General features: G+C 41.7%; 1 protein-coding gene across 2 annotated transcripts in view; it reads right to left on the bottom strand.

Annotated features, from left to right (window-relative positions):
- Positions 1-13,298, bottom strand: part of lnpa (limb and neural patterns a) — a 99,924-nt gene that overhangs the window by 73,529 nt on the left and 13,097 nt on the right. The window lies entirely within an intron of this gene.

Here is a 13,298-nt window from a genome sequence, read left to right as displayed (position 1 = left end):
AGCATTACTAAACAAAAAAGAGTATTGTATAACCATACCTTCCATGATAATAAGTTAACACGACTAAACAAATGGCCATAATGCAACTTTGTTTGACATTGTTATGCAAGGCCTACATGCAACTTTGATTAACATTGTTTATTATCACAAGCACATAAAAGGGAAAAAATAAACGTCAATATCATCCTTTTGAAGTCAATGCACTCAGAAAATGTCCAACAGGAAAAACGAACAGAAAACTAACCAACACCATTTTGTAAAATTATAACTTTTATTATACACTAGACCAAGTGCAGACCCCCCAATGCAAGATTCCACCACTCACCCGTACCCCCAAAGCAACTGAAACCATTCCCGCAAGATTCCAGCACTCCCCTGCCTCCCTCAGCAGTGGACTTTAAAAAAAAATTCCAATTGCACCTCCCCTGTCTGCTGCAGCAGTTCCAACTGCAATACCAATTAGCCCTCCCCCCTCCTGTTGAAATATCCCATTGAGGTGAAATTCAGTGTTCCTGTCTTGCAACTAGTATCGATGTGTGTTGGAAGCTGGGAGGAAGGATTTTAACAGTAAAAATCTTGTTAAAGTTGGCATTTTTTAAGCTTTAATCGCGAATAACTTTAGAAATAGGTGGCAGATGTTTATCACCACCACGGGAAAAAGGAGAATAGGATGTGTGAAAATGGGAAGGCTGTGGCCTAGCATTTGGAAGAAGATAGGAATTAACCAGATTGACACAGAGACACATCTTGGGCACAAACACAAGACTTTTAGTTATATAAGATAGATAGATTTTAATATATGATCATAGTGGCATGATAAATTTACTCATTGATTTACAGGGCACATTTATACTATGACTTTAAATTCGTATATCCAAAGTTGGAATCCAAACTTAATTTATCAGTGTTAATTACATTCTTCCACCATATGAATGTGTAACAAGTTTACATAGGATGCTGTTGTTGTGTATGAACACTGAATTTCACAATGGAAATAGGAAAAAAGGACTAAGTGTAAGATGTAAAAGAGGACTAAATTATAACCATTACCTGATCCAAATATGCTTTCCTCAGCAAAACACAGCATTTAGTCTCAAATTCCCATCCACAAAGATGTGATAGAGAGATAGGTAAAAGAGGTGAAGGAGTTGTTTTACTAATCAGGGAGAGTGTCACAGTGGCACTCGAGTGGACGTACTGGAGGGTGCATCTAATTGAGGCATTAGAGGTTGAGCGCAAAAATTAGAAAGGAGCAAACACCCTAATGGGATATTATAGACCACCCAATACCCAGCAGGGAATAGCGGATCAGATATGTAGACAAATTAAGGACAGATGCAAGAACCACAGGGTTGTTGTAGTGGATGACTTTAACTTCCCCAATATTCACTGGGACTTGCTTAGTGCAATAGGATTAGACAAGGCAGAATGTTAGGTGAATCCAAGGAGGTTTCTTTAAACAGTACGTGCATAGTCCGACTCGAGGGACCATACTGGACCTTGTATTGGGAAACAAGTCTGGCCAGCTGCCTGGTGTTACAGGGAAAGAGCATACTGGAGATAGTGATGACAACTCCTTTTAAGATTATTTTAAATAGGGATAGTAATGTTGGGGAAATGTACTTAATTAGGGAAAAACAAATTACAATGTCATTACGCAAGAGCTGGGGAGGGTAGATTGGGAGCAGTTGTTATTGGACAAGTCCCCAGCTGGGAGATGTTTAAAGGGCAGCTGATCAGAGTGAATGGTCCAGTAAGGAGGAGGGATAGATATGAAGGTAAGGTAAAGGAACTGTGGATGACCAAAGAAGTTGTAAGCTTGGTCAGGAAGAAAAGCAAAACATATGTCAGGTCTATGAAGGTGGCATCAATCGGGGCTTATGAGGAAACAACTTGTAAGGAAAAAAACTTATGAGTATGTAGGAAAGAACTTAAGAGGGTGATTGGAAGGGTCAAAAGGGGTCATGAAATGTCATAGGCAAGTCGGATTAAGGAAAATCCAAAGGCTTTTTACACACATGTTCAAAAACAAGAGGGCAACCTCTCAGAGATAATGGGGGATATCTATGCTTGGAGTCAGAGGATGTAGGAGAGGTGCTCAAGAACTTAGCATCTGTATTCACCAAGAAGGACTTGGAGGTCAGCGAGATCAGTGTGGAAAGTACAATGATGCAAGGGCAGTTTGAAATCGAGAAGGTGGTGGTGCTGAGGCTCTTGAAGATCATTAAGGTGGATAAGTTCCCAGGGCCTGATGAGATCTATTCCAGGTTATTGATGAAGGCAAGAGAGATTGCGGGGGCCTTGACAAGGATCGTTGTTTATTCTCGAGCCATAGGCGAGGTCCCTGGGGGCTAGAGAGAGGCCCGTGTTGTTCCTTTGTTTAAGAAGGGAAGTAAAGAGATTCGAGGGAACTTTCGGCTGGTGAGCCTCCTGTCAGTGGTAGGGAAACAATGGGAGAGCATTTTTTTAAGATAGGATTCAATGGGCTAATTAGGGATAGCCAGGTAGCCAAGGTGGTAGTGGATGCATATTCAATAATGGCATTTAAAAGGCTTTTAGATGGGCAAATGGAAGTGCAAGGAATAGAGGTATATGGATCATGTGCAGGCAGATGAGATCAGTTTAACTTGGCATCATGTTCGGCACAAATATTGTGAGCTAAAGGGCCCGTCCCTTTGCTGTACTGTCCTATGTATGATAAATCAACTGAAATGCACCAATGTCTTGAGCATGGCTCACACAATTAAGCTTCTTTCCTATATCATATCCACATAAAAACTCAATTCATAGTATGTCTAACTTTCTTGGAACAGTGAAAGCTACCAATGATGCACCATTTATCAAATCATTAATTTACAATACTGAAGTGGATTTGCAGGTAGATTTTGAAATATTCTGATAGGAGAGAGAAGACAAATGTATCCTGTTTCAGGCTTATTTCAGATATGTCATATATTAATTCAAATCTATAATTGGATGTGTATACTTACCTATGCAAGGGATAGAGAAGTAAACAGTAGTTGGAGCATGCAAGATGAAGCAGTAATTTCCAAATCATTTTTTAAAAAAAACAGCTTTTCTATTTTATGATATGCAAGGAACTTCAACTGAAAAGACTCGTGAATTGTGATGGGGAAGAGGAAATTTTGCACAAATGAGGGACCAGTGCAGGATTAACAGAATTATCATTCTAAGGCATGTTAATTATCCATTCGATGATTGGACAGATAGGAGATAAACTAACTTTGGAAAGTGATTTCTTATTTTTTGTGCAGACTCTTACTTCACAGAGAATAATCCTTTCATTTAGCATCTGATCACAGAAACATAATTAGAGGGATTGAACGGGTCAACAAGTTAATGTAATATGACAAGATTTAGTTTGATTAACTAGGATTTTTTCCTAAATTTGTTTCCTGCAAGTTAAAAAGTGACTTTTTCTTCTTAAGAAATGTCCTTGGAACAATCTGGTATAGACTGTATAGCACCATAACCATTCTTCACCACTGCAGCATTAAATTCCTGAAATGTCCTACTTAACAGTCTTTCACACAAAGATGTTACCACAGGACAGCAACAAACTAGTAAAAGGCAGTCCATCACCATTTTATTAAAGCAAAGAGTTGGACAATCAATACATTTTGCCAGGATTCTCTAAAGTTTTGCATATATGTTAAAAGCGTTTCATTTTATAATGTTGCTTTTACTTATTCAACTCTGCTGCTCTTCTGTTTTGTCCTTCACTTTGTTTTCAACTTTGAAAAGACCAGAGCCAATTAAAATAATGTATAGAACATATTTTGATTTCTTCAGTGAAAAACAATATGTATAATGTGTCAAATTGTACTCCACCAAACAGACAGAAACATTTCTACCTAGACCCAGCAGCAAAGGTTAGAGAATATGAGGATAAACTACATAGAAATAGCAGACATCCAGATACTGGAAAGGAGAACCTAAATAGCTGGAATTACAGACTCCATGGGGTTCTGATAAAAAATGGCTGTGCATGCATTGCAGACAGTGAACTGAAACAAAGCACATATAGGCTTACCAATAATTACATTACCTATAAATGTAATCCAATATAAATCAAGTAACTCTGAAAACAGTGACGGTATTACATTGTTTTTAAAACATTTTATGTGAAACTTAGAGAAATTGAAATAATGCACAGCTTTAGCACAAAGCAAGATCTGTTTATTTTTTTTTAACATAAAGGATAAATCAAGACACTAAACCGGGATCTGCAATGAACCAGATTGCTTTTCATGAGCAGAAATTGCATTCATTTACAGCTTCTTTATTCAGTTCAGGGCATTGCATTATGGCCATTTGGATTATGGAAATTTGATCTTGCAAATTTCGTAAACCACTACCCAAAAATGAAACAAGCTGAATAAAATTTGCTCTCATAAATTTGTGAAAAATAACCAACACAGATTTTTGTTCAACTCTTGTTACTTGATGAATGTGCAGATAATGTCTTGGCATCGTGGAAAATCACGAAACAGCCTTCTGTAATGCAGAGCTCGTTGATATATTAAAGTTAGCAATTTTGCATTTGATAAGGTTCTGCATGGTAGACTGCTCTGGAAGGTTAGATCGCATAGGACTCATGGAGCTAGCCAACTGGATAGAGAATTGGCTCATGGAAGAAAGCAGAGGATGATGGTTTGTTGGTTTTTCTGACTGTAGGCCTGTAACCAGTGGTGTGCATCATGGATTGGTGCTGGACCCATTGTTATTTGTGGCTTATATCAATGATTTAGATAAGAATGTTGAAGACATGATTAGTAAGTTTGCAGCTGATATTAAAGTGTGGTATTGTTGATTGCAAAGTTGGTAATCAAAAATTACAGCAGGATCTTGATCAGTTGGGCAAGCGGGCTGAGGAATGGTTAAATGCAGAAAAGTGTGAGGTCCAGGCAGGACCTTCACAGTGAATAGCAGGGCCTTGGAGATTGCTGCAGAGCAAAGAGATCAAATAGTGCAGGTACACAGTTCCACATCAGAATAATGATAATACTGGAGGGTTACCCTATTTCACAAACAAATGCAGCTTTAATTTTTTTGTTAGATGATAATCACAGCTTATGTTTGCCACCAGAACATATGCATTTATTCTGTAAAGCAATTAATTTCCACTCAATTTAAATAAAATATTGTTACCCAGTCATAAGATAAACTATACCAATGTCAATGTAGGTGCCAGTTGATCAGTAAAAAGGCATGAAAGAGTTTAAAGATTTATAAGTTACAAAATGGATTCTGCTGTAGATTTAGAAGCAATAAAATGGATGCTTAACCTTTCTCCGATTAACACTAACAAGAGTACAGCACAATAACAGAAATGTTTTCGCCTTTCTTTTATAACACTAGCGAGATTACAGCACAATAACATTAATGTTTTTGCTCTATGATATAAACAATCAGAAAAATGTTCAGATGATTTGTTCCTACCCTTTACTCCACACATAGTAATGCACATCAACAAGGTCAAAAAACAACTGCTTGAATCTGCAAAAAAATAACTTCTTCAGCATAACCATATATGGGCTAACCTTTATTGGAAGAATTTGTCAATCCTAACAGGCAAGAGGCTGTACAATGTTCTGTAAGATAAAGAATTGCTGATTATTAAGGTATAAATATATCTGGTTATTAGGGTATAAATATATGTACAAAGCCAACCTAAGAAATCACTCCCTAACTTCCACCAACATGTCTCCTGCAGCACCAGCAACCACTGCTACACGACCATCAAGGATGCCTATCGCTCTATCCCCCGCCCTCACTTTGGTAAATCTGCTCCTTCTTCATGCCAGCAATTGGAGGTGGGGGGGGGCAGAGGAACAACTCCAGGATTGTTTGGAGTCTGTAGACTGGGCAATGTTCAGGGACTCGGCAACGAACCTGAATGAATACACTACAGACTTCATAAAGAAATGTGTGGCGGATTGCATCCCAACAAAATCCTTCCGAGTGTTTCCGAAGCCTTGGATGAACCATGAGATCCGCATTCTTCTGAAGACACATCCCAGGCATTCAGGGCTTGAGATACAAGGTAAGGCCATCAAAAAGGCCAAAAGGGATTTCTGCTCCAAGCTGGAGGATGAGAGATGTTCAGCCACTGTGGCAGTGCTTGAATGCAATCACCTCCTACAAGGCGAAATCAGGAGACAGCTCAAATGTCAGCGAAGCATCACTCCCCGACGAGCTCAATGCGTTTTACGCACGCTTTGATAGGGAGAACACTGATGTGCCTTCCCGAGCCCCCATTCGCCGTGATGCCATTTCAGTCACAGTCACAGAGGCTGTCAGAAGATCCTTCAGAGGGTTGAACCCTCGGAAAGCGCCTGGACCTGATGGTATATCCGGGCATTTTAAAAGCTGTGCAGACCAACTGGCTGGAGTTTTACGGATATTTTCAACCTCTCACTTCTGAGGTCTGAGGTTCCCACCTGCTTTAAAAGGGCATCAATAATACGAGACGAGCAAGGTGACGTGCCTCAATAAATATCGACCAGTGGCACTAACGTCCGTGGTGATGAAGTGCTTTGAGGGGCTGATCATGGCACAAATCAACTCATACCTCACCAAAAACCTGGACCCACAGCAGTTCGCTTACCGCCACAACAGATCAATGGCAGATGCGATCTCACTGGCTCTCCACTCCGCTCAGGATCACTTGGGACAACACAAACTCATATGTCAGGTTGTTATTCATTGACTACAGCTCGGCATTTAATACCATCATCCCCTCCAAGCTGGTTACCAAGCTCTCAGATCTGGGTCTCTGCACATCCCTCTGCAATTGGATCCTCGACTTCCTCATTCACAGACCACAGTCTGTTGGTATTGGTGGAAATGTGTCATCCTTGATAACAATCAGCACAGCAGCACCTCAAGGCTGCGTGCTCAGCCCCCTGCTGTACTCACTCTATACTCATGACTGCCTAGCCGGACATGGTGCGACGATGACACCACTGTTGTGGGACATATCACTGATGGGGATGAGTCAGAGTATAGAAGTGAGATCGACCGATTGACCAAATGGTGCCAGCAAAATAACCTGGCTCTCAACATCAGCAAAACCAAGGAACTGATTGTGGACTTCGGAAGGGGTAGGATGAGGACCCACAGTCCCGTTTATATCAATGGGTCGATGGTGGAAAGGGTCAAGAACTTCAAATTTCTGGGCGTGCATATTTCTGAAGATCTCTCCTGGTCCCAGAACACTGATGCAATCATAAAAGAAAGCACATCAGCGCCTCTACTTCCTGAGATTATGGAGAGTCAGTATGTCAAGGAGAACTCTCTCGAACTTCTACAGGTGCACAGTAGAGAGCATGCTGACTGGTTGCATCATGGCTTGGTACGGCAACCTGAGCGTCCAGGAGTGGAAAAGGCTACAAAAAGTTGCAAACATTGCCCAGTCCATTATCGGCTCTGACCTCCCTACCATCGAGGGAATCTATCACAGGCGCTGTCTCAAAAAGGCTGCCAGCATCATCAAGGACCCACACCATCCTGACCACACACTCATCTCTCCGCTGCCATCAGGCAGAAGATGCAGGAGCCTGAAATCTGCAACATCCAGGTTCAGGAACAGGGTCTTCCCCACAGCTATCAGACTATTAAACACAACTTCAAACGAACTCTGAACTATAACAGCCTATTGCTGTGTGTGTGTGTGTGAGTGTGAGTGTGAGTGTGTGTGTGTGTGTGTGTACGCACGCACGCGCACACACACTTATACATGTACTAGACTAAGTGGGGCCCGTTGGGTTCCATGTTCACACGGGAGTGCTGGTCCAACACAATATTCCAACTCTCCACCAATTCCACTATTGGTGGACAGTGTGTGTGGGGGGGGGGGGGGGGTCTTTCTGGAGCACTAGTATGGGCATTGTGGGCTGAAGGGACTGGTTTCCAGAGGGCTAGTATAGACATTGTGGCCGAATGGATTCTTGGGCAGGCAGCTCACTCACGGCTGGTGGGCTGGCAGTTGACTCATGGCTATTCCTTGAAATTCAATTTCAAGCAAGGTGCAAGGCCACCAAATTCAAGTGCAGTTTCATACCACTTCAAGCAGGGTGCAATGCCACCGAATTGAAGTGCAGTGTCATGCCACTTCAAGCAGGGTGCAAGGCCACTAAAGACAGAGTCGTGACCTCTCCCTTCCCCATCTTGCAGAGACCGAGCCACATCCACATTTCCAGGTTTTATAGTCCCTCCCCATCCTACAGGAAGGTGCGTGGCCTTTATGGCATGATTGACAGGAGAGAGAATCTCAACATTTTTTAAACAGTAATAACTCTTTTAATTTAAATCGATGGGTCCTCGGCACCTGATGAGCGGAGGGGGACTGAGTAAGATGGCCAAAAATCACAGCCGTACGTGGTAGCGTTTTTTCTAAAATCAATATACAGCGCAATCAGGAAGTCGTCAAGATTAGACTTTTAATTACATAATAAGAAGCAACACCAACCACTTTCCAATGAGGCACTTTCAAAGCAGAGGCAACACCGAGGCATTTTCAAAGCAAAAAAACACTGAGGTAGTTTCAAACTACATTTTCAAACCACATTAAGGGCACTTAGTAGACATGTGTTCAGTGTTATTCACAGCTCAGACTGAGAGACGTGACCCTCTCGCTCCCCCATCTTGCAGAGATTGACTGAGGCACTCAACACTTCTGGGTTTTATAGTCCCTCCGGAAGGGGCGTGGCCTTCAGGAGAGAGAATCTCAACATTTTTTAACACTAATAATTCTTTTATTTTTCATCGATGGGAAAAATCCTCTTGTCCTGCGCAGCGGAGGGGGACTGAGTAAGATGGCCAAAAATCACAGCCATAAGTGGCAGCGTTTTTTGTAAAATCAATATACGGAACAGGAAGTGGTCAAGATCAGACTTATAGTTATAGTTAGATATATAGATATATATACACATACATATATACACACAATATATATATATATATATATATATATATATATATATATATATATATACACACACATATATATATATATATATATATATGTACACACATATACATAAGAGAGTGTGTGTGTATATCTGTGTATGTATATATATATATATATATATAGTATATATTGTATATGAACATTACCTCTGTGTGTGGGGATAGAGTGACTATAGTCTGTATTTTACATACTGTGCGAGTTGACTGCCACACCCGCCTGGGCGAAATAAAGATTTTACTACAGGTGCACAACCTTTTATCCGAAAGCCTTGGGACCAGACACTTGTCAGATTTCGGACATTTTCGGATTTCCGAATGGAAGATCTTTAGCGTAGATTAGGTAGGTACCGCGGGCGGCTTGAAAAGTCTGGAGCGGCTGCCTCCTCCCCGGAGACCGGGGAATCATTGTAAATCATTGCATAAATGCTAGTCAGATAGTTTGGAGAGATTTTATGTGGTGGTGGTGGGGTGGGGTGAAGGGGGAAACTTTAATTCTTAGTCCCCTACCTGGTCGGCGACTCCCAACATCGCGGAGCTGGGGGGCTCCGTCTGGCCACGGGCGGCGCCGGTTGTAGCTCCGACCCCGGCAACTCTACCCCTGGCTGCGAGGTGCTCCAAATCCAGCGCCGCCGCAGTCCCAGCTCCGCGAATGTTGGGAGAAGGCGGCCTCGGCGCCCTGGAGCTTACCGCATGGCGACCCGGTAAGGCATTGCCCGCTTCCCGCTGGTATGCCAGCGCTGCGACGCCGCCGACCGCAGGCGGCGGTGGATTTGGAGCGCCGCGCAGCCAGGGGTAGAGTTGCCGGGGTCGGAGCTACATGCGGCGCCGCCCACAGCCCCAGCTCCGCGAATGTTGGGCGAAGGTGGCCTCAGCGCCCTGGAGCTTACCGCACAGCGCCCCGGTAAGGCATTGACCGCTCCCCGCCTCTCCGACCAGGTAGGGGACTAAGAATTAAAGTTTACCCCTTCAACCCCCCCCCCCCTTCACATAAAAGCCCTCCAAACTAACTAACTAACTAACATTTAAGCAATGATTTACAGATGTTTAAGTGAGGCAGCCGCTACAGTAGTACAGACCTGGGTTGACCGTGGGTCGTTTCGGGTCAAGTTTGGCGCCAAACGCGAGCTTTGGTTTGCCCGACGACATCCTGGAAAAAATGGCCGGTTTTCGGAGTTTTTCGGTTTCCGGAACACCGGATAAAAGGTTGCGCACCTGTACTTTGTTACTAACTTTTGTGTTGTTATCCGTTTGAAGTAAAAACAAACCTTAATAGGCAATCCACCATGAAATCATCTATCTGGGCTTCATGCGTTGAATTAATGTACTTCTGCTAGTCCGTCAATGGTGCCCACAACAAGGCCTCCAAGAAGGAAAATAAAATTCAGTAACTCGGGCTGGGATCACATATTTGCAGGCGTAAAATGATTAAGTCAGGCTCAAAGATCAATTTTCCTTCAATAAACAATCAAGACTTGCACAACAACAATTTGGTTATGATCTGAAAGGCATCTGCTGAAGTGTTTAAGATATTTTCTTACTGGTTAAGAAAATACTATTCGCACTGGTTGAGGTGTATACAAATTTGGCAAATATTTCAATAAATTGGCAAAGAAACCAGTAGGACAGCATGGTGTTTGTTTCCTTTAACACATACTAGACTAAGTGGGATCCATTGGGTCCCAGCTTCACATGGGAGGGCTGGTCCACCAGCGCAATATTCCACCTCTCCACCAATTCCAATATTGCTGGCCAGGAGGGGGTTCTGGAACACTAGCATGGGTGTTGTGGGCCGAAGGGACTGGTATCCAGAGGGCTAGTATGGACATCGTGAACACACACACACACACACGCGGCAGTAAACTTTCTTGAATACTCACACGGCTGAGCGCGGCCTCCCCACTTTGGGGCTTCCGCAGTCAGCGGCACTTTCGCATTTAGAGTGACCTCTGCACTCACCGGAAATTACGCAATCAGCGCGACCGGTCTACTAAGCGGAAATGAGCGGGGACTTTTGAACAAAACACAGCCGGACCTAATAAAGCATTTATTCCTTCCAAATACAGTCGGACCTAATAATGCATTGCATTTTCAAGCACACGCAGGGCAGCAGGCCAACCAACTCATGGCATTGTCATTAACGGCTAACAAATCATTTATTGCAAATACCTTGCACTCACAGTTCAGCTTAGAATAAGAATCGTGGCCTCTCCCTTGCGTTCTTGCAGAGTGACTTAGTCACGTCCAGGCACCCGGCCCACCCGGCCCACCCACCCCCCCCGGGAAGGGGCATTACCTCGGGGCCTGCTCAGCGAGGAGGACTGTGAGTAAGATGGCCAAAAATCATAGCGATATATGGTAGCGTTTTTTCTAAAATCAATATACAGCGCAGACAGGAAATGGTCAAGATGAGACTTTTAATTATACAGATGTCCGATTTAGAACAATGAAGAGGTTTGGAAGCAATTCAATCATATATTTCATTTGGGGCTTGGAAATATACATGAAGAGGCATGTTATGCAGGCTCTATAGAGAAAAAAGATATTTGGATAGCTCCACCAAATACTGCAGTTGGCACAGCTGCAAGAGACAAAAGGGCAATGTTTCAGAAGTGGGAAAATAGTACAAAAGAATAGCAGGGGATTTCTATTATCTCAAAATTCTAAAAGGTAGAAACGGAGATGGTTAGAAATGCCTTCACCCCAAGGATTGTGAAGGTCTAAAACTTGCTGCCATAAATTCTAGCCGAGACAGAGATTTTAACAGCCTTGAAAAACAACTTGGACATACTGTAATCAGCAAATCTATGAACCAAGGGAAGTGTGATTAGACCAGATCGTTCTTTTCTACCAAGCATGTACACAATGGGCCAGATGATCTTCTTCTGTGCTGATAATTTCAATAATTTTATTTCACTGCTCAGATTCAAGTCAGAAGTTCCAGAGTTGGCACAGGTGCGTTTAAACTAGATAAGCAGGAGGGCAAGATCCAATGCAGGACGGCATCAGGTGAGAGGCTGGAAGTCAGTATGGAATGCTGTGAAAGAAAATCCAATGGACAGAATAAGGAGCATGACATGCAAGAAAGGATTTTTGGATTGAATTGCATTTATCATAATGCGAGAGGCCTGACAGTTAAAGTGGATGAACCCAGGGCATGGATGGTACATGCGACTGAGATGTTGTAGCGTTTACTGAAACCTGATTATGATGGGTATGGGGCCGGTAGCTTAATGTTCCAGGGTGCATCTAGGAGAGATAGCAGTGGGGGTGAAAGTTCAGGTGTTGCTTTATTGATTAAGGTTAGTGTCACAGCAATAGTCTGAGGTGACATTGCAGATAGTTATTTATTTTTATTTTTTTAAATATTTTATTTTATTAGAAGTACAGTCATATGGCACCAAAGTGCCTAATATATATTTTCATAATACATTTTATGTACAACTTCTTTTTTTTTTGTTACATTGAAAAAAGATGAGAATAAGAAAAAGAAGTTAGGTAGTAAAGGATAGAAAGATGTGAAATATATAGTGTGTGAAGAAAGAAAACGAGTAAATGAAGAAAGTTGAGAGAGAGAAAATAGTGAAAAGAAAATAAATTAAAAAAGAAAAGGAGATCATTATTTATAATCTTGACCAACCCTCGTCCAGTCCTGAAACAGTTATTTTTTACAATTGAGTTGCACCATATGATTCCAAAAAAATGACGAATGGAGACCAACTCGTTATGAATTGGTCTGATTTATCCATTAGGAGGAATCGCATTTCCTCAAGATGAGCGGTGTCCAACATACTTGCAATCCACATTTTAAGCGTTGGTATTGATGTACCCTTCCAAAATTTAAGTATTAATTTTTTTGCTATTATTAAACCATAGTTAAGGAATAGATTTTGAGATGTGTTCAATTGTATTCCCATCTTCCATTACACCAAATATAATCATTTCAGTATTAGGTTCCATTCTTGTCTTGAATAATTTTGTAAATATTTCAAAAATATCATTCCAAAATCTATAAAGTTTTATGCAGGAAACTAAGGAGTGTGTTATAGTTGCCTTTTGGGCTAGACATTTATCACAAGTGGCGGATATATTTGGATAAAATTTGTTCAATCTTGTTTTTGAATAATATAATCTATGTACAATTTTAAATTGAATTAGATTATGTCTTGCATTAATTGAACATTTGTGAATATATATCAGATAGTTATAATAATAATAATAATAAATTTTATTTTCGGGCGCCTTTCAAAGTCTCAAGGACACCTTACAAAAGTTAACAGAAGAGAAGAAAATATATATAGTCGGAG

Source organism: Leucoraja erinacea, chromosome 7 (assembly GCF_028641065.1).
Source record: "Leucoraja erinacea ecotype New England chromosome 7, Leri_hhj_1, whole genome shotgun sequence".
NCBI lineage: Eukaryota > Metazoa > Chordata > Chondrichthyes > Rajiformes > Rajidae > Leucoraja > Leucoraja erinaceus.
The sequence above is the reverse complement of the archived record's forward strand: the minus strand, read 5'-3'. Positions and strand labels throughout refer to the sequence as shown.